Source organism: Felis catus, chromosome A3, assembly GCF_018350175.1.
Source record: "Felis catus isolate Fca126 chromosome A3, F.catus_Fca126_mat1.0, whole genome shotgun sequence".
NCBI classification, from domain to species: Eukaryota; Metazoa; Chordata; class Mammalia; order Carnivora; family Felidae; genus Felis; species Felis catus.
The window spans coordinates 40,432,042-40,459,203 of NC_058370.1; the positions used below are offsets into that span (position 1 = coordinate 40,432,042).

At 37.7% G+C, this 27,162-nt stretch overlaps 1 protein-coding gene across 1 annotated transcript in view; it reads left to right on the forward strand.

The window, feature by feature from the left end:
• MACROD2 (mono-ADP ribosylhydrolase 2) overlaps positions 1-27,162 on the forward strand; it is a 2,026,389-nt gene that overhangs the window by 1,000,854 nt on the left and 998,373 nt on the right. The window lies entirely within an intron of this gene.

The following is a 27,162-nucleotide window of genomic DNA, read 5'->3' on the forward strand; positions in this document are numbered from 1 at the left end:
ACCAGGGTCTACATACCTAGTGCTTTCACACAGACGAGTTTTATCATATATTTTGATGTGGATGTTATTAGGTGTGTATTCATTAGCATATCCAAGGTAGAAGGTAGGCCTTCCTTTTTCCAGGTCTGTATACCTTCTGTATACCGAGAAGCCATTTCTTAAGCATGTGAATCCTACCACCTCAACTACCAAGGTTCCCTCTTCTCCCGCTGCTGCCCGAAATTTTACCACTTGGAGTTTATCATTTCTGTCTTGAAGACTTTATAATTTTGAGACCCCGCAATTGCAATGCAACATGATATCTCTTAAATTTTTATCAATGCCTGAGCTTGGGGCTGGAGTAGGCCCAAGCCCCATGACTAGACTCTTCTTAGCTGACGGAAAGAGGAGGAGAAAGAAGAGGTAGCCAGTGATATATGAAAGAAGGGATTCTGGGAAATAGAAAATCCACAATCCTTTATTTCACAGATTTACCTGGAAATTTCATGGTATGATTGATAGTGGAATTGTTTTTTAATCTGTTTTTCTAAAAAGAAAAAAATTGTGGGGTTCAAACTAAATATGACTTTCAGCTGATTTTTGGTAATTCATAGGAAGTTTTTGTTGATTTAGAGTCTCTCATTCTTTTTATCTAGTACTAAGATTGAAAATCTAGGCTAGGGGCACCTGGGTGGCTCAGCTGGTTGGGCGTCTGACTTCAGTGCAGGTCAGTGTCTCCTGGTTCTCGTGGATTTGGGCCCCTTATTGGACTGTGTGCTGACAGCTCAGGACCTGGAGCCTGCTTCGGATTCTGTGTTTCCCTCTCTCTCTGCTCCTCCCCCACTCGTGCTCACGCACTCTCTCTCTTTCTCTCTCTCTCTCAAAAATAAATAAACATTAACAACAAAAAATAAAGGAAATCTAGGCTAGCTTTTGTACAAATTAGTGCATGGCTTAGGGAGGAAGGAGTAAAAAGCCTTGCTTACTTGCCCTATAACCTAGTACTTACCTTGAGGTTTATTTAATGTGGCAAGTGGTGACAAACCACTGCTTATGACATGTCTTGCAATGTAATCTCACCACTCAATGACAGCATTTGTTAGACCTGCTACTATTCTAAAACAGGGGGAAAATGAATATAATTCAGATATGGGATAATAAAAATGGTTTCTCAAAACATGTCAAATAAATTAGATCTCTAAGGAGGGTCCATATTACAAGTGGCAAAGATAAAACAGAACGGATTTTTTTTTTTTTTCCCTAGGATTTTGTTGTTGTTGTCAGTTGTCAGAGTGAATTAATACTCTTGGAAGCAGCCCTATTACCATGCCACCTTGTTCTATTGTTTTTTAGTAGTTTGAACTGTTAGTGCTAATTGAAAAAACTATTTGGGAAAGTTAATTGAGGGTGACACTAGTTAGTTGTGGCTGACAACATAACCAGGTTAATTGTAGATTATGGGTCAGATAAAGGGCTAAGCTTTTTTATCTCCCGAGTTTTCGCTAAATTCATGAGTTAGTTGTTTTTAAATCATAAAATTTTAGTGCAAGACAATTCTTAGAAGGCAAGGGTAACTTCACACTTAATTGGGGGGCAGTTGGAAATGTTAGCACTCTGTTGTTGGGCAGTTGGCATGTTCTCTGTAAGGCCTAGTAAATCAGCAGTGAAATTAGGTGAGACTCCGCACATGTGTGCACATTTATATAACGGTGTTTCTCAGGCATCAGCCAGCTACATGCCACCTGCAAGACTTTTGCTGCCTGCACTATTATTTGCTTAATATTTTTCTCTAAGCTGTTATAAATATTTGCTTTGTTTTCACTTATCCTTGACATAAGCAATAATATCCACAATGAATTCAGAGGTCTGATGTATTTATTTTATATTATGCATTAAAAACACATAGTTGTTAAAATTAAAAAAAACTTTAACTTTATAAACATTAAAAAAAAAATACTGTGTACCACCATGAAAATGCCCCATATGTGGGAATGCACTTATATGATCTACACTTGTATCATTCATTTTCATAATTACATGGTTTTGTTTAATTTCTTATACGTTCAGAATCAATTCCCCCCCCCCCCCCCGCCTTGTTGAACTGGGAAATGAATTTGTGTCTGTGAAACATTGAAAAGGAGATGAGAAGAAAACACACATTTTATATAATTACTTGTTGGTCTATTCTGGAATTATAATAGCTAATGCTAATTAGAGCAGGTACACTTTGGGACACTATATAGCAGAGGCTTCCTATGGCAAAGCAAGGAGAGACAGGGCTAGGCACAGAAGGAAAGGGAACTCACCAGCCCAGGCCCATTGCAGGCAGTCATAGATGGTAAAATAGCAATTCTGATCTAATGGCTGCTGGCTGCTGCTGTTGAGAACCCTGACTGGGTCTGTATTCAGCAGGGCAGGAGAGTAGGCTTTGATAGTGATGTCTGCTCCAGGCAGGAGAGAGGCAGGAGTATTGAGTACATAGGGATTTTCCATTCCTTCTCGGGAATATCACCATCATTTAGTTGTTACAGAACTATGGTGGAGTACTTCTCCACTTTTTTTTTTTTTTTTTTTTTTTGAGAGAGAGCGAGTGCACTTGAGCGAGTGTGAGTGGGGGAGGGGCAAAGAGAGAGGGAGACACAGGATGCCTGCTAAGCAGACTTCAGGCTCTGAGCTGTCAGCACAGCTGAGATCATGACCTGAGCCTAAGTTGGTGCTTAACCCACTGAGCCACCCAGGCACACTCCACTCCACTATGGTTTTACATTGAAGTGGAAAGTTTTCTTTATGTCATTGGACCACTGGGTTTGTCATCTACTTGACATCTCCATCTTTGTTATTTTTTTTTTATTTTGACTGCATGTGATTTTATTGAAATATGTATCTAGTTTTCAATCATAGTGACAGTTTTAATTGATTCTTCCTTTGCTTTCCTCAGATCATATGCTACCATTCTGACATTCACTCTTGTCTTTCTGTTCTTACTTATCCATCCTTTTTACTGAATTCTACAAAGTACCTTGGGACTAGACTTTCTGGTTCTCTCTTATTGAATCTGAAGTTGCCCTTATTTTCTGCCGATAAGTGTACGTATCATCTTTTTTATTTCCAGGTTCCTAGCAGGCTAGGAACACCTGGGTTTATGTGATTTAAATGTACGTTTTGTACCCACGACATCAGAAATATGATGAGATGATTTATAAATAATGAGAAATATCTTTTAAGAGTCGGAGATTCTTGTCACTGGCTCAAGATACCTTCTGGAGTGGTGCAGATATTCAGAGACATGAATGAGAAGGCATGAGACTTTTTTTTCCCCCTCCCTCCTCTTCATATTCCTTCTAATGTTCTGCTTCCTGAGGTAGATGAGAAAACAAAGGGTTGAACTGGCAGATTCTGCTCTAGTCTGAAGTGGTAAAACAAGATTTGCATTTTTAAAACAAGTCTTGGCACTCCCATCCTGTCTTAGGGCCTGTACAAGGGCCACGGTTGTTTTCTTTGGCACCAAATCCACCATTAGAGCTTCTGGAAAACCTGATGATTAGCCAGGTTCTACTCTTGAATATCCCCCATGTCCAGACCCTATCCCTCAAGGATCCCAAGCCAGTATACAATCAAATATCTCAAATTTTGTCTAGTAGGCCATTTCTCCTAAATAGTCCATGGTCTTTCCAAACAGTCGTTGTTCTAAAATTTGAAACTGCATCAGAATCACCCATAGGGCTTGTTAAAACAAATTGCTAAGCCCCACCCTCTGATTTCAGATTAGGTCTGCCAGAGGTGGGACCTGGGAATTTGCATTTCTAATGAGTTCCCAGGTTGTTGATGCTGCTGATCTGGAGACTACACCTAATAATCCTTGCACAATATTTCCCTTTTCCCTCATTTCAAGCCTCAGTGAACTGAGGCTGAATTTATGTAGGTGTTGGTCTAGTTGTCCTCCAAGTGATCTTTGTTTATCCAAATAGTTGCTCGCAACATGCACAGAGCTCCACACTTGGAAAGTATATGAGAACTGTCAGCAGTGATTCTTCTGGTACTTCTTAATTGTTTCTACCACTCCTACAATCCTACCTTCCCCCTCCCCCCCAGCTCTCCCTCCCACCACCTTTTATCCTTTCTCCTTCTTCCAGTCCCTCAGGACACAAGAGCCAACAAATAAACACCGAGCAGCACACAGCCTGGAATAAAAGAGGATTAAATGCCTTGAACTGAGGTGCCATAGAGATGTACAACCCCAGGGGCCTCATTCACAAAGGGAATTCACAAACAGAATAGAGCCTCTAGCCTTTGTCTGGCCTCTAAAAAGCCACAACTAGACAATCTATTTATAATAATTGATTCACTGCAACAGGTAGCCTTGGGCCTAGACCAGTCTAGACACTTGTAGACGGCCCCACCTTCAATAAGTAGAACTCAGAAAACACTGTCTTACTTGGTTACTCACAGGAAAATCTTCCTGGTCCCACCCAGGGGCGTGCCTCCTGTCAGAATTTCCTTCCCAAAGTTAGTAAGAGCAAGGGAAGTACAAGGGAATGGAAGACAAGGAGTCAACCCTTACTTTGCTCACAACTCCTGATTCAGTTTATTTAAATCAGCCACCTCAATTTACATATCAATATGTCTAATCCCTCCATAGCCCTGGGGTCTTCTCCAACACACCCTTGACTGGGAAACTTTCTTCTTCCCTCCTCAGTCAGTTCTTACCCTGCATTATTCAGCATATGTTGAAATGGCAGTCGTAAAAACTACCACTCCAGTGAATACTTTGTTATATCAACTGGAGAGAACGTGACATATTTTTTTTTTTCTCCAACCAAAAGTTCTCACACCTGCCTGCTTGCAGCCTTTCCAAGAGGAGGTCTGTGCTCTGTCTCTTGCTTTTAAATTTAATGACTTCATGTTTGGGGCTAAATTCTCTTACCTGGTCATCTTTGGTAGCTTGTCTGTGCCCTAGAGGATTATGACAAAGAAGTTTTTCGTTTTTTTCTTTTCTAATATGGAAGATTAATATGCTGCAATCCATCCACCATTTTGTGTGCCTTTACCACAGACTTATTAGAAAGGTAAATTCTTAGCCTGTCTTTCACTGCATCCCTTAAAAAGTCCTCTTATTATCTCCCTTTTGCTGAAAATTTCAAGGAAAAAAACCTTTTGGTTTCTCATCATTTCTAGGGGTAGAATTCCATTTGGAATCTAGGAAAGCATCTTATCGATGGGCTTTCTGAGCCTTTAGCAGGACCTTCTTCTGTGACACCACGCACACATTAGTTTAGTGACTTCTTTTCATCAATTAATATAAATTGACTGAAGACCAGAAATTGAGACTCTGGCAAAGGAGAACAGTGAATAAAATATATACCTCCACTCACACTTCTGCCTTTGCTTGATTCCTCTTCTGAGAGGGTGGTTTGGAACAGTGCTAGTCTTACTAAAAATTGCTGAGTTTTATTTCACACTAATAACACCTGGAATCTTTATGTGCTAAGGATAAATTAAGCACACAGTGAACAGAAAGTAGACATGGTTTTCACCGTGATGTAGCATATTCTATACTTGTCATAGAGACAGAGAGAACTCTGTGCTTGTGACAATATGTATGTGTAGGTATGTATGCACCTTTCAAAAAATATGAATCATTTTGGCTGAATTTAGGTAAAGGCAGCAGTTTTAATATATTCTGATTGGTTATTAACATAGATACAAGAGTATTAGAGGTGAAGTGGCCCTTAAGAACCACTTAGTCCAAAAATCTCATCCTGCAGATTAGAGAAACCTAAGAGCAAGAATGATTATTTTGAGGAATTATAGGATATGTTCTCTGAATTTGATCAGAATCAAAACTGAAAGTCAAGGATTGTATACATAGTCCAGGGCAGTCTCTACCACACCATGTTGTTCTTCAGATAATGAATAAATTATGCAAGTATGTGAACATATAGACAAAATTGTTTGTATAATTCTACAGAATTATAAGGTACTGGTTTTAAATGATTCTAAGATACACATTTTTTTTGCTTTTAATATGTTTTATTTTGAATTAATTTTGGACCCACAAAAATATTCCAAGAGGTGTGTGTGTGTGTGTGTGTGTGTGTGTGTGTGTGTGTGTTTAATATTTTTCTGATCCCAGAGCCAAATCATAAGAGACTCTTAAAAACTGAGAACAAACTGAGGATTGATGGGGGGTGGGAGGGAGGGGAGGGTGGGTGATGGGTATTGAGGAGGGCACCTTTTGGGATGAGCACTGGGTGTTGTATGGGAACCAATTTGACAATAAATTTCATATATTGAAAAAAATATTTTTCTCATCCCAATTCCTTTAATCTTAATATCTTAGAAAACCATAGGACAATTATCACAAACAAGAAATTAACACTGGTATAGTATCAACTAAACTTCAGACCTTATTCATATTTTACCAGTTTTTCTTCCTTCCTTTTCTTCCTTCCTTCCTTCCTTCCTTCCTTCCTTCCTTCCTTCCTTCCCTCCTTCCTTTCTTCCTTCCTTCCTTTTTCTCTCCCTCTCCCTCTCCCTTTCCCTCTCTCTCTCTTTTTCTCTTTCTCTCTTTCTCTTTCTGTCTTCTCCAGGATCCTATCCAGGGTCTTAGATTTATTTCATTTAGTTGTTATTTCTTATTAGGCTCCTCCACTCTGTAACCATTTCTCAGTCTATCTTTGTCTTTTATGACCATGAGCCATGTGAAGAGTACTGGTCAGTTGTTTTATACAATGTTTCTCAATATGGCTTTGTTTGATGCTTTCTTATGGTTGGAGTAAGGTTATAAATAGAAATAGTTATTTAGTCTTCGTTCATAGTATGAGATTTCAAGAAATTTGGAAATACTTTCGGAGTAACTGAGGCTCCATGGGGCAAGAGGAGAAAAAGTTATACTGTAACAGATGTATAGGAATACCAAGTAAACAAAAATCTATAAAAAGGGATGCCTCCCTGGCTCCTCCTGTTTTCTTCTTCCTCCTCTCCTTATTCTCCTTTCCTTCCTTCCTTCCTTCCTTCCTTCCTTCCTTCCTTCCTTCCTTCCTTCCTTCCTTCCTTCTTCTTCTTGTCTTTCATCTCCTTTTTTTTCTTTCTCCTTCTGGCTCTTCTTTCTCCATTTCTTCTTCCTCCTCTGTGATGTTTTCCTCCTCCACTCACTCCCCTTCCTCCTTCTCCACTCCATCCTCCTCCCCCACTTCCTATTTTTCCTCCTCCTCCATTTCCTCCTCCCCTACTTTCCTCTACTCTACTTCCTCCTCTTCTTCCTCCCCTATTTCCATCTCCTCCATTTTCTCTCTCCTCCCTCCTGTACTTCCTCTCTTCCCCCTCCTGTACTTCCTCTCTGCCTCTTCCTCCACTTCCTTGTTTCCTCCTCCCCTATTTCTCCTTACTCCACTTCTTTTCTTCCCCTTCCTTACTTCCTCTCTTCCTCCTCCTCTATTTCCTTGCTTCCTCCTCCTTCCCCACTTCTACCTTCTCTCAGTCTACACTTCCTTTTCTCCTACTTCCTCTTCCTCCCTTTCTTCTTCTTCTACCCCCTCCATCCTCACCAATACTCTTTCTCCTATTTACTTGCCTTCTTTTCTTCTCCCCACATAATCACCCACTAACAGAATATTCCATAATATAATTCATAGCCATAAAACAGCTAACTAAAGTCTGGGAGAGAAAACATAAGAAGCTCCATCACCCAAAGCAGTTAACATCCAATATATCTTTTCCATCTTCAATTTATAGGATAGTATAGGACTCAGATTATCACAATGTCTTAGCTGGTATTAATTCAGAAATGAAATTGAAAAGCTGTACCACAGGTATTTTTTTCCCCTCAACTAAGATAGAAACTCAGCACAGTGCAGTGGGCATCTGTCTTCTAGTAAATGAGGCTGAGCGGGCAGGTAGAGATTATTGAATAAATAGTACTACATCAACAACATTGAAGTTTGAATTTGGGGATAAGTGTCAGCTTAGAAAATCTGAATGCTTGCACAGGCTGAGAGTTTCTCCAGTCTTTTCTGCAGCTGTCAGAAGTGTCCTGCTCTGCCCTTTCCACACGCCTCCTCCCAATAATTCTATTACTCAGGGGAAGGAGACCTAGGAGAGTGAAATGACTCATCACTCCATTAGGCGATGGGACACTTGGGTTTTGACTCAGGCTGCTCAGATTGCCACAGTCCTGGCTTCTGTGGCAACCCGGATGCACAGGAAATCTGAGATTTAAGTTGTGAATTCAGTATTGATATGAAAAATGCCACTTGTGTTGTGCTGAAACAGGCATGCTGATTATGTAACAGCTTCCAACACATTCCCTGCTGGTGGTGGGATTTGATTGACATTTTATGGGCCTTATTACTCTTGAAAACAACACTAAAAATGCCATGACAAGCTCAAGATGGAAATATGAACACATGATCCTCTTCCTGATGAACTAGAAAATGGCTTTTCAGAATTCTTCCTGGAAGAATGTGGGGGAAAAAAAAAAAAGGTATTCACATTGTTTCATAATGATAAGTCTTCTTTTGTTCCAGAATGGGGAAAATTCTCAAATCTTAGAACAAATTGACAGTCTAGATTCAAGGACTTCTCTCTGGGCTGACTTTTGAAGTAGAGAATGAATTGCATAAGACATAGATGGCTTGATAAATACTGTCTTTACAGTAGTGGTTTAGAGTTTATTTCATAGCTCCTTGGTAGAGAGAGTTCATCATTTTAACAATATAAAGATGGAACTGCAGCAGAAATTCAGATGCCATGATTGAATGTAAGGTGATTTTTTGTCTTCTTTATATAACAAAGCTTCAAAGTGGAATGGGCCTTTGAAAATGTCAGTGAAATATAAATGGCATGTGCATTTATTTTAATTGAATTATTTGTCCTCCCTGAGTACTTTAGAATAGCAAAAACTCTGAATTAGGTTCAGTCTCTCCATTTTTCTTCTGATTTTATATAACTAAAATATATAGAGTTAAAGCATGCCATCCAGCATCCTTTGATTCTGGATTATAACTATCTGCTTTGTTATGTAAGTAACAGTAGTAATAGCAACAACAGAAACAATGATTTATTGAGTTATTTAACACTTAAACTCAAGCAGTCTGGTTTCCATAAACAGTATACTATACTTTAATGTTTTCTAAAATCATGCTCAACTTAAAATGGGAAGGCAGCAGATTTGGTGTTTTCCCCCAAGACGAGTGTCCTCTGCCCTTTCAAGAGGACACACATGAACGCCACACTTTCAAGCAAGTATAGAGAGAATAAGTACAGAATGAAAAACTATGTTTGTGAAGCCCTTTGAAGGAAAGCCATTATGAAATCTCTTTGTTGTTGTTGTTATTTTTAAGTATTGGGGAATATAGAGTTACTAATCATAGTACAATTGAGGCAGAAACTTTTCTGGAAGCACATGTTCAGTGTTGGCAAAGCTTGAGTTGTTTTTGGTAAACCTTTTTTCATGTAGAAATTACTATAAATGGGCAGCAGATGTTTGCTTTTAAGGAGCCTGCTTTTGATTGGCTAGCAAGATAAGAATGCACGTGGTGATTGTTAAGAAGCAGCTGGTGTCAATTTAAGAGAATGATGTTCTACCCTCTTCTGCCTTGACCAGTCTGAGAGCAGTAACATCAATATTTAAAGTTACATATTCAACAACATTCATTTATATATGCATATACGCTAAGAACTTGATTACAGAGACGATAAATTTTATTCAGTATAGAACTGTGCATACCCAGAATTTAAAAGAGTCTCCTTTTGCTTCATCATTATAAAGGAACTGGAGGCATGGCTATCGCTATCCTATTCTGACACATTTTAACATCTGAAAACTAGAGAAGAAACTCTGGTTATGTTGAATATGGCCTCTTTTCAGATGGAGTATGTTTATATGAATAGTCAAGGAAGATGGAAGACACATACATATTTTTATTCCTCATTATTTAGAACTTTAGAAAACTAATGAATTATTTTTCATGGGGTAAATGATGAGACAAAATCCCAAAGAGATCTCTTTTTTTGGATAACTGGTTTTAAATCCCATAAGCAATAAAGCTGCTGTTGGTGGAATTATTTTAAATGCTGCTTTTTGAAGATAGATTACTTATGCTTTTCTTACCTCCTTAGTTTTAATTTTAATTGAGTTACACCATACAGTGTGTTAATCTTAATCTGTATATACTTATGTAACCATGTCTGATTAAGGCACAGAATGTGTCCAACATCCCAGAATGCACTTTCATCACCTTCTCATTTCATCCTCTCCTTTGTGCAAGGCAACTCTTATTCTAAACTCATTCACTGTCCATTAGTTTTCCCTGTTCTTCATATGCACAAACTCAATCCGTATGTTCTTTTTAACATCTAGACTCTTTTGCTCAAAAACCTATTTTGTAAATTCCTATTGCTGAATATTATTGCTGTAAATTCCTATTGCTGAATATTATTGCTGTAAATTCCTATTGCTGAATATTTAAGTAGTTCATTTTTAAAATCAATATGTAGTATTCCATTTTATGTATATGCTAGTATTTGTTTATCCATTCTTCTATTGATGGGCATTTGAGATTTTCCCATTCATAAATTATTATGAATAAAACTGCTAAGGACAGTCTTTGGGTGAACAATTACACTCACTCATGTTGGGTATGTATCAGGAGTTGAACTACTAGGCCATAGCATAGACATAAACTTAGAAGTTTGAGCACGCTAGTGGGAGTGTGTTAGAATCTGGCTGTGGTTTTAATTTGGATTTTGTTGAGAAGAATACTATTGAATAAATTTTCATATACTTATCAGTCATTTAGATCTCCTCTTTTTATGAGTGCTTCTTCAAGTCTTTTGCCCAATGTAGAATCAGGTTACTTGTTTTATGTTTTTGTTTGTTTGTTTTTCTCTTCCTCAATGATTTGTGATAGTTCTTTCATATTTTGGATAGGAGTCCAATGTCAGATGTAGACTGTGAATATTATTGTCTCTCAGTTTGTGTTTTGCCTTTTAACTCTCTTAATGTTAACTTTTGATAAACAGAAATTCTTTATAAATTGGATTTCAATAAAATTATTTTCTGATACACTTAATGATGTTGTGTCCTTCTTAAAACAAACAAAACAACCTTTTGTCTATTCCATTTCTTGTTTTCTTATCCACTTTTCTTCTATGCTAGTGGTTTTTGAGTTCTGTATGAGAAGTCTGACCATTTCTTCTAAAGCAAAATATTTTGAATAAGACTTAGTGTTCCCAATAACTTCGGGTCCTCATTATAAGCAGTAATTACTATTGTCCAATAAATGTTATAGTACCACCCTTACCACCCTACAAGGATTTTATATATATATATATATATATATATATATATATATATGCATATATATATGCATATATATAAATATATATATGCATATATAAAAATATATATAATATAAATATAATATATAAATATAATATATTTATATATTTATATATATTTATATATTTATATATAATATATATGCATATATATATGCATATATTATATATTTATATATATATTTATATATTTATTTATATATATGCATATATATATGCAAATATATATATTTATTTATTTATTTATATTTATATATATATATATATTATATATATATTTATTTATATATATATTTATTTATATATATTTATTTATTTATTTATATATTTATATATATTTATTTATATATATATTTATATATTTATTTATATTTATATATAATATATATATGCATATATATGCATATATTATATATTTATATATATTTATATATTTATATATTATATATATATGCATATATATATGTTTATATATAAATATATATATATATATATATATGCAAACTTTTGGTAATGTAAGCTCTTGCCTTATTGTTTTACTGTTGTACTGGCCTTATGAAAGGAATAGGACTATTACTTTTATGCTTTGTGTCTGTTGACACCTGTATGTTTTAAGTTATTATATTTAAGTTCCAGGCCAGTAAGGTGTTTACCAAACATAAGTGCAATCATCAGATTTCCTTGTCTATAATTTTTTTTTTAAATTTATGTCATAGACCAAAGAACATATTAGCTGTTAATAATACTTGTTTATGAATAACACTGAAAAGCATTGCTCCCCTCATTTTAACATATTGACCCAGTGAAGTAAAACAAAGAAAATGATACTCTTTTGATATGTGTGTACTATTATTAAACTACTGCGACCAAATATACTAAAGTTCTCAGCCAAGTTCTTTGTCAATTATCTCTCAATTGTTGGATTGATGCATGTGTTAGAGCAATAATTCTCAGTCCTGGTTATTTATTAGCATCGTCTAGGAAGCTTGTAAAAAATAAAGGTGGTCAGCTACCAGCCCAGGAGATTCTCTAAATTACCTGGGCTGGGGTAGTGTCATCAAAGTGTTGTAAAAACCCCCCAAAGGATTCTAATGTGCAACTTAGACTGTGATTCTTGTAATTATTTGCCCACATCAGTATTACTCAGACTTCAACTATTTGCGTAGGGCAGTGTGACTCAGAATTGCTCACCGGAAGGGCTTGTTAATGCATAGATTGCTGGGCTTCACCCACAGAGTTTCTGACTCAATAAATCTGGATGGGTCCAAGAATTTGCTTTTTTAGAAAGTTCTAGATCATCTGCTCTTTGGGGACTGCAGCTCAAGAACCACTGACTTAGATATTTATTGCCCTTCCTGCCACGTGGCTAACCTATTGGCTATCCTCATCCTTTGCCTTTTCAGATCTGCTAACGTTAGCCCTGGCATTCAAATTCTGTTTTTGTTTTTCACTGTACTAAACTGTATTTATTTTCTCACTTTGTCAGAGAGAGTTTTAGGATTGACTATTACTTGACCTCTTTCCAAAAGAACTAAGTATACTCTTCAATGTACTGCAAAATGACTTTTGCTAATAGATATGCGATGTCAAAGAGTTACCATATGTCAAAAGAGAGGGAGAGATGCAAATGTAGATCACCTTAGAGCTATTCATTCAGCCAGAAAGTAAGGTTACAAAATTATTAACACACATCTTGAGTTAAAAAGAAAGAAGGGGAGGAAGAAAAGAAGGGAGGGAGGAAGGAAGGGAGGGATGGAAGGAGGGAGGGAGGGAGAGAGGAAGGAAGGAAGGAAGGAAGGAAGGAAGGAAGGAAGGAAGGAAGGAAGGAAGGAAGATCTCTACAGGAATAGAAAAGAATGTGGTCTGCAAACACCAAATAGCATTAGTATCAAGGGTGTTTGGGGTTATCAGTGGTTTGTTGGCCTTTTTAAAAAAAAAAAAGTATATATCCTATCTTATTTTTTATGTTTATTTATTTATTTTTGAGAGAGAGAGAGGAAGAGAGAGAGAGAGAGAGAGAGAGAGAGAGAGAGAGAGAGAGAGAATTCCAAGCAGGCTTCACACTGTCAACCCAGAGCCCAATGCGAGGTTTGATCCCACAAATCGTGAGATCATGACCTGAGCCAAAATCAAGAGTCAAACACTTAACCAACTGAGCCACCCATGTGCTCTGAGTTATTTTTTCCTCTAAAAAACTTTGGTAATAAAAATAAAAACAATTGAAATGTTTAATATAAGCAAGAAGCAGTCATTCAGCATATTCATGAAACTACCTTTGCCAATAACAGTAGAGATGGAGAATAAGACATTTTATAAACACAGGAGCTTACAGTCCTGTTGAGCAGAGAGAAATTCCAGTTTATGTTTTCATAACATTTAGCAAGATGTTGAGTCTCCTTGTAGTAGTATGAAAAATATAGAAAGACATTAATGATCATTGACTATGGAAGACAATTTCTTAGAATGTTGGTACCTTTGATTTTTTTTTTTTTCCTAAAGAAAACTTGAAAGGATTTGGCCTGGTAAAAGCTGCTTTAACTTGAATCTACACCTTTTGTTTTTGAAGTCTTAAGGACTTTTATTCATTTATATTAGATTCAGCTGGATAAAGATCAGTTTCAGTGTCTTTTTTTTTTTTTTTTTTTCATTTTGGGTGATGGGCCCTCTAAGAATGAAATGATACTTTATTCACTGTAAGAATAGAAAAGTTTTAAAAATAAATTATGGCTCATTTAATAACCATTAATGTTCAGATCTCAAAAACGAACATGAAAATATTTGTAAATTAAATAAAAATCTACTCTTTTGTTGACATGCAGTCCTTGTCTTCCTCCTCCTTCTCCATCATCATCATCATCTCATCATAATCAATAGTGGCGATATCATTGTCACAATATATAGTATATATTAGATTCTAAAGTCAGCCCGTAAGACAAAAGCCATATTAAATACAAAATTAACCTTGAAAGTGTCTTAGGCGGCTCTGTATTAGAGACCTACATTTCTCAATAAGCTCAGCAGAGCCAGTTTTTCCCCCTCTCATGTAAGAAGGCTGTTTCTTCAGTTGAGGACTAGATAAAGTGATCAAGTTATATTCATAGCCATATTGTATTAAACAAAACAAAACAAACACAAAACAGTGTCTTTAAATATTCTTAGACTATTCTCAGTCTATTATGAGATGCTCACAGTGTTAAAGGTGCATAGGAACTAAGTACAACTGAAAGGATCCAGATCCCCTGGCCCATGCAAATTGAATGGCAGACTCCAGCTGACACTAATAGGCAAAAAGACAGTAACATGGCTGAATTACTTATTTCTCCTCCCCCACTCTTCCTCTGTATTCCAAATAAATCACCACAGACCTTAGGATCTTAAAGTAATTTAGCATTATATCTCACAGTTTTGTGGGTCGACTGGGCTCAGCAGAAAAGTTCTCACTTTGGGTCTTTCATGCAGTTGCTGTTAGATGGCTGCTGGGACTGAAGTCATCTGAAGGCTGAAATTAACCAGATATATAAGATGGTATTTTCACTCATATGTCTGGGATGACTGGAACAAGTTTCTCCACACAGCCTCTTCACATGACCTGTTTGGGCTTCCTCACAAAATGGCAGTCTCAGGGTAATAGGACTTCTTACATGGCATCTAATTTTGCCTACAGTGAACATTTTAAAGGGCAGAACACAGAAACTGCCAAGCTAGTTTAGAGGGGTAGATGGAGCTATCATATGTCCCATCTACTGAACTCTACTGGTCAGAGCAGTCACAGGGCCCACCTAGATTCAAGAAGATGCAGAAATAGGCTTCACTTCTTGATTGGGGTCACAGGGCAGAAGAATACATGGGCTGGGGAATGTTAATGCAGCCATCTTTGGAAAATACATTCTGCCATACCCTCCCTTCCTTGTCCCTCCTCCCTTTCCCCTGACTCTTTCCTTTCCTCTCTTCCCTCAGCATAGGGTTGAATCTGGGTAAGGTAAATGCATATGTGATTAAGCATAACTAAAACACTTTCTATTAAATTTAGAGCTTTACATGTGTTTTACTTACTAAATCTTTATTTACATAATACTAAAGTTCTAATGCCCAGAACTAAAATGGAATTATTTTTTTTTAGTGGTTCTATATATCATACAAGGAATTTAAGGTGATTTAGCAATTACAATTTCAAAATAATCAAGAATATGCTATTCAAATATTCCCTGGTATTCTACTTCAATTGCAGGGTATAGAGCAGAACAGTGTGCACTCATTAAGAGGAGTGCTTACTATTCCAATCTTATTCTTTGTACACATGAAGAGAATTCTACAGGCATAGATGCTTTATCAGTTCGAATGGATTCACCTTGACACAGCTTACTGGAAAGACATTACTACTCATTGTCATTCAGGTGTGCTTCATTAAATGGTCTGTCATCTAGAACTTCAATAGCCAGAAACTTGCAGCTATCTTTTCATTATTGAGACAATATGATATAGAATCTACTAGAATAATTAAGCAATGTTTTATATAGTATTTACAGTTATTAGTTATATGTGTTATTAAGAAATTTTTGAATAATTAATTATACAGTAAAATGTTATATTAATTTTGATTAATTACATAATCATACATATTACATATTACATATTAATTACATAATGATATATATTTAGAAATATATATATTTTTGTTACTCAACCCTATATCCTAATGAACTATGTCATTTTTATTTTCATTATACAGTTGAAGAAAGGAGGCTCAGAAATTCATCCTACATCGTACAGTTAATTAATGGTCATGAGTTTCGGTCAATGTTCTAAAGTTCTATTATGTCATATTGACACACAAAATAAATATCCTCAGGATTAGCTAGAGTGCTTAAGAGGTCAGTATTTACTTTTTATGAAGTGGCAGAGGACGGTCTTTGCGTTGCTGTCTTTCTGTTTAGACAGTGATAACTTGATTATGGAAATTCTGCTGAAAGATAAATCAGGGAAAGGTTTCAGAGACACATTATTTGGGGACAGTGTGAATTAACTCCAAGTCAGTGGGATTGTTTGATGTCAGTGTTTATTTTCCTAGCATTTAGAATGCTCTTATAGCTTTTGCTGCAAAAGAATATACTTTTCTTCCTTACTTAAAACATAAACAAAAAGATGTAACTCTGAAAGGCCATGATACTAGCACAGAAATTGTAAAAATTTGTTATCCTCAGCAACTAAAAAGCAAGGCAGAAAAGTCGTTGTTTCATTTAACAAGTATTGTGGCCCTTCTGTATAATGACAATATCATTAATTTGGGAGTATATGTACATATACTGGAGTACATATGTGACAAAGCACAATTTTGCCCCTGAGAAACTTAGTTTTAGTAACAAAAGACAGGTTTATGGTTAAAACAGAACAATGAACGTCAGTTACCCATGTGAGGTAAGATGACATAGAATACGATTTGTAACAGAGGAGAGTTCACTTCTAGCTACCAGAGAATCCTGGCAGCTTGCATGGGGTTATGGTATTAGCATTGGAAGTTGGAAAAAATAGGAAATTGGATACCTGGAAAAAAAATTGGACATCATTATAGCAATAAGAAATGATAGATTGAACTAGGGCAACAGCCAGTGGGAAAGGGTCAAGAGGAAGTTTAAGTCAGAAATATGTGGAAGAAAATTCCATGGGACTTAACAAATGATTGGATATAGTGCTTAAGAGAGTAGGGGATGGTAAAGTTTTGGATTTGGGTCACCAGAAATTTGGTGGTTCTGTCATGCTTATAGAGAAATGACAATGGCTGGAGAGTATATCACAGCAGAAAATATATGACCTACTCAGAAGCAGATAATTCAAGAAGGGTATATTTATAAAGGAATTGTTTCCAAATATTTGAGTATGGGGGCTACAGAAGGTAGTATCTGGGCCTTAGCAGCTGATTTATACCAATACGAAACCTGAATGGACAAGGGAGAAAAAACAAAACAAAACAAAAATACACCAATTACTTGAACCTAGAAGGAGAAAGTCCTATAGAGATAGTCACATTGCAGTAAATAACTTCTAGTTAAAGAAAGCACACACACAGCCTAAGGCAACCTCCTAGGAAAGGAGCAAAGAGACTAACTACCTTGATTTCTCTCTCTTACTGCAATCTCTGATGCTGAAACCACCTGGAGGCCCAAGGGCAAGGGATCCCTAATAATATTGTCTGTGCTTCAATATCCTGGGGCACAGAATAGGGTGGAGAAGGAAGAAGATAAGATCAGGGTGGGCAAACAAGGGGACCTGAATGGCTCACCTGGGGAAGCATCAGGCTCTTGGTTTCTGCTCTGATTGGTGGGATGGAGCCCCTTGTCATGCTTATGCGGACAGCACAGAGCCTGCTTGGGATTCTCTCTCTTCCTCTCCCTCTGCCCCTCCCTGGCTCTTGCTCGCTCTCGCTCGCTCTCTCTCTCTCTCTCTCTCTCTCTCTCTCTCTCTCTCGAAAGGAAAATAAATAAGTAAACTTAAAAAAAAAAAAAGATCAGGGTGTGCAAACAGAGGAATGGTGATGCTTTGCAGATTGTGGAATTGAGCCTGGGTCTAGAAGAGCTGTTTTCCCAAAGGTGTATACACACACACACATAGTCACGCACACACACATATGCGCACACACACATATGCACACACACACTCAAACATGCACAATGACAGGCAAAGCAAGATCTAGGAGATAGGGCTTATTTAGAGCAGATTTCTTAACTTTGTCACTGTTGATACTTTGGCCCAGATAATCATTTGTTTTGGACAGATGTCCTATGCATTGTAGGATGTTTATTTAGCAGCATCCCTGGCCTCTACACACCAGATACTGGTAGCACCTACTCCCCCAAGTTTTTGATAATGCAAAGTGTCTCCAGACATTCCCAAATGTCCCCTAGCAACAGGGGGAGGAGGGCAGGGAGCAAAACCACCCTCAGTTGAGAACCACCAATTTAGAGGAATCAGCAGTTTGAGAGAGGAAATGGACACTTAGGGAAAGAGTGTCTGAAAGCCTGACAGAGAATGATCAAAGTGGGTGTTGCCAACCGTGGAAATGCCATAGAAGATTCTGTATGGGGACTAGATTCTCTTGAGATGCAGAAAGGATCTAACAGGCTGAGATGGGCACGTGGTAAATGGAGGCACCAGCGTGGATCAAATTTGGCACCAGAGAGAAGGAGAGAGGGAAAATGGCAGCTTGACCAGGTGGGTTGATAATTTGTTTGAGGATGAAGAGAATTGAACATACTGTTTGGCTGAGGGGAGGAAACCAGTGAAAGAGGGAGCGCAGAGATCATAGTGAAACCAACACTGAGCGCATGTGCTGGCCCTATTCTAAGGGCTTCAGTGTTCTGCGATGTTTGACTCTCACAATAGCTCCTGGAGATTGTCAGAGTGTGTGCTCTTATGATCACCGGTAGCAATGATGGAACTGAGGCACATGGAATTTACTTACATAGAATGTTTATTTACACAGAGTATTTACTTAGACAGTTAATACATGATAAAGTGGTGCTCGAACATGTGCTGAAAAGGGGAGAACATTCCAGTGGCATGTGTTAAACAGGGCTGTGTGTTAAACACATAGCAATAAGGAGGAAAAGAGAAATTAAGCAAAAGTATGTACATATTTGATGTGTAACAGGAGGGGGCTTACAGTTCCTAGTTTTGAATTGAATTGCTGCAAGAAGGTACTGTTTGAGGCCCTTTGCAGAGGCTAGAAACACAGGGGCCAGAACAGATATAGAATAGACCCTATAGAGAATATTCCCAGAGAGATGGCTCCTGCTTTAAAATGTTCCACTTGTTCTTATCGTCTGCCCACAAATGCTTCTCTGATCATTTCAAAGAATTCATGGTTCCTGCACAGCTGTTTTTCTCACTGCTACGTGTATTTATTTGTTTCCTATAACAAACTGCCACAACATTGATATCTTAAAACAACACATACTTACTCTCTTACAGTTCTTGAAGTAAAAGTGAAATCAGTTTAACTGGGCTAAAGGCAAGGTATTGGCAGGGCTGATCTTTCTGGAGGCTGCGAGGTCTTGCCTTTTTCAGCCTGTAGTGATTGCCTATATTATTTGTCTTGTGGCCTCTTCGTCCAACTCCAAAGCACATCACTCCAATCTGCTTCCATCCTTGTCATCACATGGACTTTCCTCTGACTCTGACTCTGAGTTCCTCACACAAGGACCATGTGATTACAGTGGGCTCACCTGGATAATCTCATACAGTCAAGGTCCTTAGGTCCTCAGTTTGATCACATCTGCAGGGTCCCTTTTGCCATGCAAGCTAACATTCACAGGTTCTAGATATTTGGATGTGAATGTATTTGGGGGCTATTTTCAGCCCACCACAACTGGTTTCTTGATTTTAATTTGAATAGATGGAAAGGTGGTTTAGCCTAGAGGTTGAGGGCATGGTCTTTATTGCTTAGGTTCAAATCCTAGGACTACCACTTCCAGGTCTGTGACCTTGAGTTTGTTATTTAACATCTCTGTGCTTCTACTTCCTCATGTGAGCAATGGGAATAGTAGCATTATTACACATTGTTTGGGGATTAAGGAAAGCAGTCCATGTATAGTGTGCAAAATATAATGCTGACCCTAACTAAGTATTCAAAAAGTATGACCAATTATTATTCTCAATTATTTTATGGAAACACATTTTCATTAAAGTGTTTAATTACTTGAGTACTGTCCATTTGATTAGTTATTTGATTAAGCTGTTTCTCTAAAAGCAGAGGCTACATGCTCAATCTGGCTGATATTATAAGGAAATGAAACAATAGGGTTTATATCAATATAGTTCCCCTGGGTAAATATAGATAATTGCCTTTAAATGACCCTGAGGTCAGAATTGGCATTATTTACAGTCTAGGAAAAAGCCTGCTACATCTTTCTTTTAAGAAAAAAATTATAATAATAATAATAGCCTTCCCTACCCAGGGTAAAGCAAACAACAAAGCTAGCTTTGGGCAAGTCTTCACCAGACATAGCACATCAGGTCAAGTTCTTTTTAACACACCAAATGAAAAAAAAAAAAATCACTGTAGCACCCAACTTGTTTTTTTCACTTTATGCTATTTTCCTTTGGCCTCTGATACTTTATGGCCTTTTCAGGTCTATGTTAGTAGGTAATATGTAAGAAAAAGAGTTCTGACATTTAAAAGAGAGAGAGAGACTGCAACACACACACACACACACACACACACAATTAGAGTCTGTAGTGTCTTGGATAAACTAAAAACCAAACTGGGCAAGTTACATATCCTCTACACCTCAGTTTCCTCAGCTGGACACCGGTGATTATGTAACCAATATTATAGGATGCTGTGAGAAGCAGAAGAGGTAATGAATGTAAAGGTGCCTGCCTGTTCGTAGCACACTGTAAGTGACAATGTATAAGAAGAATGATGATCATGGTGGTAGTGGGGATGATAGTGGGAATAAAAAGGAGGGAAAGTGACAAACCTTGAAACAGCACAACTCATAAGCATAATCTGGGGAGGAAAAGAAAAGAAAACACAAGCAAATCATTAGTTTCATGATTTAGAGTATGGCTAAAGGCTAATTACAAATTCTGTTAAATTTATCTTCAAATAGCACCAATATAGATATTACAGGAAGAAAACATCATTTGACGGTGCATTATATTATGTGAAACAAACTTTGAAAGCTCATTCTTGCCTATATTCATGATTAAGTCTCAGGTTTTCCCCTAATGCATGCTTGGAGGTAGACTGACACAGAGCCAGGATTAAGTGTTGTGATTAAGTCAACCAAAGCAGACAAGCTATAACTAGAACCCAGTGGACTTGATTTTTCCCTCGGGCTGCCATCATTTTAAAGAAGAACCTAAGATCAATTTTAAAAGAGAGTTCACATGCAACATATTTGATTTTGAGAGGTTTTTTTCATTTCTCAGAGAAATAAAAATAAAAACGTGTATAATATATATCCACGCAGTACTAAATTCTACATTAGAACACTAGTACTTTGAAATTTCTGTTGAAGTGGCCTCATGTGTCCCTATCACAGAAGTAAACCACCCATCTTCTCTTTTTTCCTTAAGGTGGAGAATTCAACTAGATATTTACAGTGTTATCAGAAACCATTAAGGAGTCATGAACCATTACTTCTACAGGCAATGGCCAGTGTAATTAAATCTTTTATCCTTCCTAGCTTCCCTGATGTGCCATTATCAGTCACTGGGCTCCCTACATATTTGTTGGCCATCAGCCACCATCTAGCTGTGTGACCTTGAAAAGGTCCTTTAAAGTCTCCAGATTTTAGATTTTTCTCCACAAAAGGAGGAAGGAGGATATGAATAATCGCTAGGGTCCATTTCACCTCCAGAACCCAATGCCATGGCTTTGCAATGCTTTACAACCTGATAAACGTGAAAATACATGAGAAAGAAGAAAAAGATTTCAGCTCTGCCAACTCTTTCTCTCTTTCGTTGCATAAAAACTGCCTAAGCTGCCAGTGGTTTGCAAAGGATGGCATCGCTATTTATATTTTAATGAACACAGGACTATAGGACAATTTGTAAAAACATTTATTTCTAACTGTTCTTAAGAGATGGATCTGGAATAGAATGTGCATGTGGACAAATATTGGATTCCAGTGAACTATATACTTCCATTGTATTTTGAAATATAAGTTCGCATAAAAGGACCAACAAAAAAAGTCATTACAGTTTTACTATTCGTCGGCAGCAAGAGGAAAAGAAATATTCTCTGAAAATGAACAAGAATGCCCTGCTAACGGATTTTTGAGAAGAGCATAGTTTAAATTACTTATTCAAAAAGTCTAACTCCTAATACTTTGAGTTTCATGGAAAAAGAAATGGTTTTTTGATGAGTTATATGAATTTTGTTTCGACATAAATGTCAATGTTTGATTAGAAGGTTTTTTGTTGTTGTTATTTTTTGTTTTTTGTTTTCTTTTTCACAAATGCCAGTCTGGGAGGTCATCTAGTTTGAGGAGTCATTTGCTTAATGAAGAAACTTAAGTTGTCATTTTTATCCTTTACTCTCACAGGGGAAATCCTTCAAAAAGAAGCTAATCATTCTGATAAAACAGAAAAATATGAACCTTAAAACTAGACAAAACATATTTCAGTTTGCCACTAAGTTAACTGAGTAGTGCTGGTATGTTCTCAGAGCTTCACATCCCCATCTGTAAAGTGGGGATGATGATACCTGCTTTTCAGGACTATTGAGTGCATGAGGTAACACATACATTATGTGTGTTGGTGCCTGCCATGTGACAATAGTAATAGTAGCTAACATTTATTGACTGCTTACAGATGCCAGATACCTCTCTAAACACTCTCTATATTGCTCAACCCTTTAGATGAGTGAATCACTAATCTCATTATACAATGAATAAACAGAGGCGAAGAACTTGTATAATTGGCCAAGATCAAATAATTACTAAGTATTAGGGCCAGATTTCAAGACCCCATGGTCTTTTTCTCTAATTTGTGACACTACACTAACCTGTACCTGGGAAGATCCTTAGGGACTGGTCACCATTTTTATTGATGGGGATAATGTCCATAAAGCATTGAGTTTAGAGCCTAGCTGGAAATCCAGGTATCTTTCTGGTTCTCTCTCTCACTCACCCAGGATGATCAAGCCTTCAGCAGGTCATGTCTATTTTACCTCCTGCTATCTCTCCTTCTGTATAATTTACTTTATCTCCACTGTCTTCATCCTAATCTGAGCCACCATTCTCACCTTCTTCTAGGCTAGGGCATTGGCCTCCTCCCAGCAAGGCTCCTCTGCCCCATGGGCCCCCTCCCATCTCCTCCAGAGTAGAGTAAGAAGGATTCTTTAAAAACAGAAGTATGGGGGTGCCTGGGTGGCTTGGTCGGTTAAGCGTCCAACTTCGGCTCAGGTCATGATCTCACTGTCCATGAGTTCGAGCCCCGCATCAGGCTCTGTGCTGACAGCTCAGAGCCTGGAGCCTGTTTCAGATTCTGTGTCTCCCTCTCTCTCTGCCCCTCCCCTGTTCATGCTCTATCTCTGTCTCAAAAATAAATAAAACGTTAAAAATTAAAAAAAAAAAAAAAAAAAACCCAGAAGTACGTATGTGTATGTGACTCCCTCGTAACTTTAACACTTGGGGCAGTTTCCCATTTCTCATGGCTCTTAGGAAAAAGACAAGAATCCCCACCATGGTCTATAAAGTCCTCCACTGAAGTGAGCCAGGTAAACTAAAGTCTCCAGCCTGATCAGTAAGGCCCTTCCTTCACTTCCTGCTCCAGACCCTTGGAAACATTAATCCTCTTCCTCTTCTCCTCTCCTTCTGCCTAGATAATTTTTGCTTTTTTTTCATCTCAACTCAAACTTCATTCCTTTGAGTGAAGCCTTAATATAATACCAATTGTGTGTGTATGTGTGTGTCTGTGTGTGTCTGTGTGTGTGTGTGTGTGTGTGTGTGTGTGTGTGTGTTTTGAACAAATAAAGCTCCTCAAATAATGGTAGGTAGTGGTGATATTGATAGTCTGAATGGTGTTCTGTTGGTAGTAATGAAACCCTCTTGGGAGAGATGTGACTTTTGATATGCAGAATTCATGTAAGTCATTGGAATGGACCAGTATTTCTGACTTGTGGAAACCAGCCTGGTTGCTAAGGCACAGCCCACATGCCTGACTTCCATTCAAGACGATTCTCTCCTGCTGTTATTATTAAGGACAGATACTGGGCAGAAGTTAGCTGCTGCTTAAAAAGGCTGGAAACTCAAATACCTACCTGAATACAATAGCCATCTCCACTGATTAGGCTTTGTGATTACTTTGTTTCCTTCCCCTTAAAGAACACGATCACAATTTACCTCCTTTGGGTGTTAAAGCTGCCTTGGAGTTTAATTTTAATCCAATTTCATGTGTATATTGTAACGCCAGAGTTTGGATGGTAGGAGGGTACATTGGGTCTGTTAGGATGGGCCTCAGGATGGGCTTGGGCACAGAACTAGCCATAGAATGATTAGTAATAAAAGGGAACAGTTTTTTGTTTTGTAGGGTTTTTGGTTAATTTTTGTTTTGCCTTTTTGTTAACTGACACTGAGGTATCACTTCCTTTTGACTGGTAGGCAAAACCAAGAACACCCCAAGTAATAAAAATGTGCTTAGTTACCTCTGTGGCTTGGAAGCTCCCACTTCACTTTTTCTTTCAACTGCTAATTGCTAAGTAGTAATTAACTGCTACTTTAATGAGAAAAAGAACAGTTCACATTACATCTATACTGAAGAATCTGTTAGATGGGCAGGGATTAGGAAGGTGTTCAGGTAAAATATCATAAATAATAAATAATTAGTAAAGTTCTGATGTATCGTAAGGAAACTAAAAGCTATAAGGCAAGGGGAAGGCAATTTTGGAGCAGAGAAAAATAGTTTTGATTTGACAATAATGACTTAAGAAAATGAGAAAGACGTCCTGAATTAATAGATTTGTGGGCACTGTGTTGGGGACAGGTCTTGGGAGGCGTTCAGTCAGAGAGGAGTAAATACAGTGAAGGCGCAAGATCACTTTCTGTGTTTGTACATCACTTACCATGCTCCATACCTCCCTCCAAGCTTTTTGGTTTAGTGATCAGATTGTGCCTATACCAAAGGCCAGATAAGAGTAAAAAAGAAATGGTCGTTCAATATTCTGCTATCCTTTCATTGTCTCAGAATAAGCCACCTTTAAAATGCAACAACAGTGTGACATTACCAATCATCTGGCATCAAATAACACATAGCACTTCACTCAATTGCATTTTGAGCTCTTAGGTAATTCAGTAACATTTTCACCTCAGGATGCCAAAGCAAACACTGTTTCTGAACTTTGCCTCTTGAACTACGCTTTCCCCTGTAATACTCTTGTAAATTTCCTATAGATATCTTTACCCCGGCATGTGAAGTAAGGAAGTTCACTCAAACTAATAACTGTCTCCGATTTTTAGTGGAGTAATCAGTTGTCTCCTCTATTTGCCTTTCTTGGACTTGAGCAGAGGTGTGTGTAGGAATCTCTGTATCCACTTGATGAGCATTTTAAGTCCCAACAGCAGAGGACTGATTATCGAGGCCACTCATAAAAGGCCTACCTTCCAAAGGAAACTTGTCAAGGCTCAAGATGGTTGCACAAGTGCTTCCAGTTAATGGAATAGCTTTTTGGTGACTTAATGAGGGGTAGTTTGAAATCTTTACTGTATTCACCTTTACGTTTTTGTTTTTTTTTTTTTTTCTTTAAGGCTGATTAATGATTATGGTTCTCTCTAATCTAAGAAATGCCAACTGTTAAAAACCTCATACTGAGGTATTTGGGAGTGGTCATACCTTATGGCCTTTGATTTTAGTTTGAAGATTGAAAATAACCTTTGTGTTGTATTTTGATAAGGAAGTTGTCCTCAGTGGAGACAGACCTCACAGTTGGCATAGAAACAGCTGCTGGGCTATTCCTAGGCCATTGAATACAAGGCACCTGGCCCAGTCTGAATTGTTCTCTCCTGCTTCCTTGTTTAAATAAAGGTCAAGAAAAAAGTTCCCTTTCTTGGTTTAGACTTCAGCAAGAAATAAGGGAGTGACCACAATGTTATCTTAAAATGAGCATTTCCTTTTCCTTTAGGCATGTCTTTATGGCCCTAATTAAAGTTAATGAATGTCCCCAGTGTATGACAAGTGTTGAATGCAGTATAGCTCACCTGAGGTTCCCTGTGGTTGCACACTTTTGCAAAAATGCCCTTCGGTTCCCGCAGATCCATTGTTAGGCAATCCCTTAATTATAGACTTTATCTTTCCAAAGCATTCAAATCACATGTTAGCCAAATAACTTAGATGCCTTTCTAAGTGCTAGAGCTCTTAAGTCAAGTTGGCAGAAGAGGCTAAAGTTTAGGTAAATAAAAGGACGTGTTTCACAAATGATTCTTCACCTTGGGTGTTTATGGAAAGGCTCTGAGAAACCTTTGAAAACAGCAAACACCTTAAAAAAAATCTCATTCCAAACAGAAACATAAATCAGCTAAAAGTAGAGCTGCTCTGAGGCAGGGGATGGGTTGGAAGGAAGAGGGAGAAGTCGGGGGAGCATCCAGGCTCACCCTGGCCAAGCTGCCTCTGCTAGATGTTTTAGGCTCACTTCTCTCCTCATCAAGGCCTCAGGATCTTAGGAGACCACAGAACCAAATCCTTGTTCAAAGGCACAAATTTGTATGACTTGCAAATATGTAAAATATGGTTTGGCACTGAGTTCTTCTTAGGATCCTATGATCCTTTTTAGATGGTATGGTTATATTAAAGGGTAAATTGAGTCTGCAACACATTTATCCAGAACTCCTGCATAAAAAGAAGAGGTAGTATCCTTAACTTCCAGCAGTTAAATATTCCATTCTTAACTTTCCAAAGAATTGTGGAATTGCCTATGGCCTGTTTAAAAGCCATAAGAAAAGCATTAATTTTTCTTTATTGTCCCACCTCATTTTTAATCCTTAGAAGTGGCAGTATTTCCAGTTGTTAAAGGAAGTACTTTTAATGTTTATTTATTTTTGAGACAGAGGGAGACAGAGCATGAGTTGGGGAGGGGCAGAGTCTAGAGAGGGAGACACAGAATCTGAAACAGGCTCCAGGCTCTGAGCTGTCAGCACAAAGCCCGATGCGGGGGCTTGAACCCACAAACCGTGAGAACATGACCTGAGCCAAAGTCGGATGCTTAACTGACTGAGCCACCCAGGAGCCCCTAAGGGATGTACTTTTGAGTCTCAAATCTAACACCTAATTTGTGACAATTTTTTAACCTCCTAAGGCCTTGACTTTCTCATTTTTACAATGGGATGATAATAAAACCTGTTTATA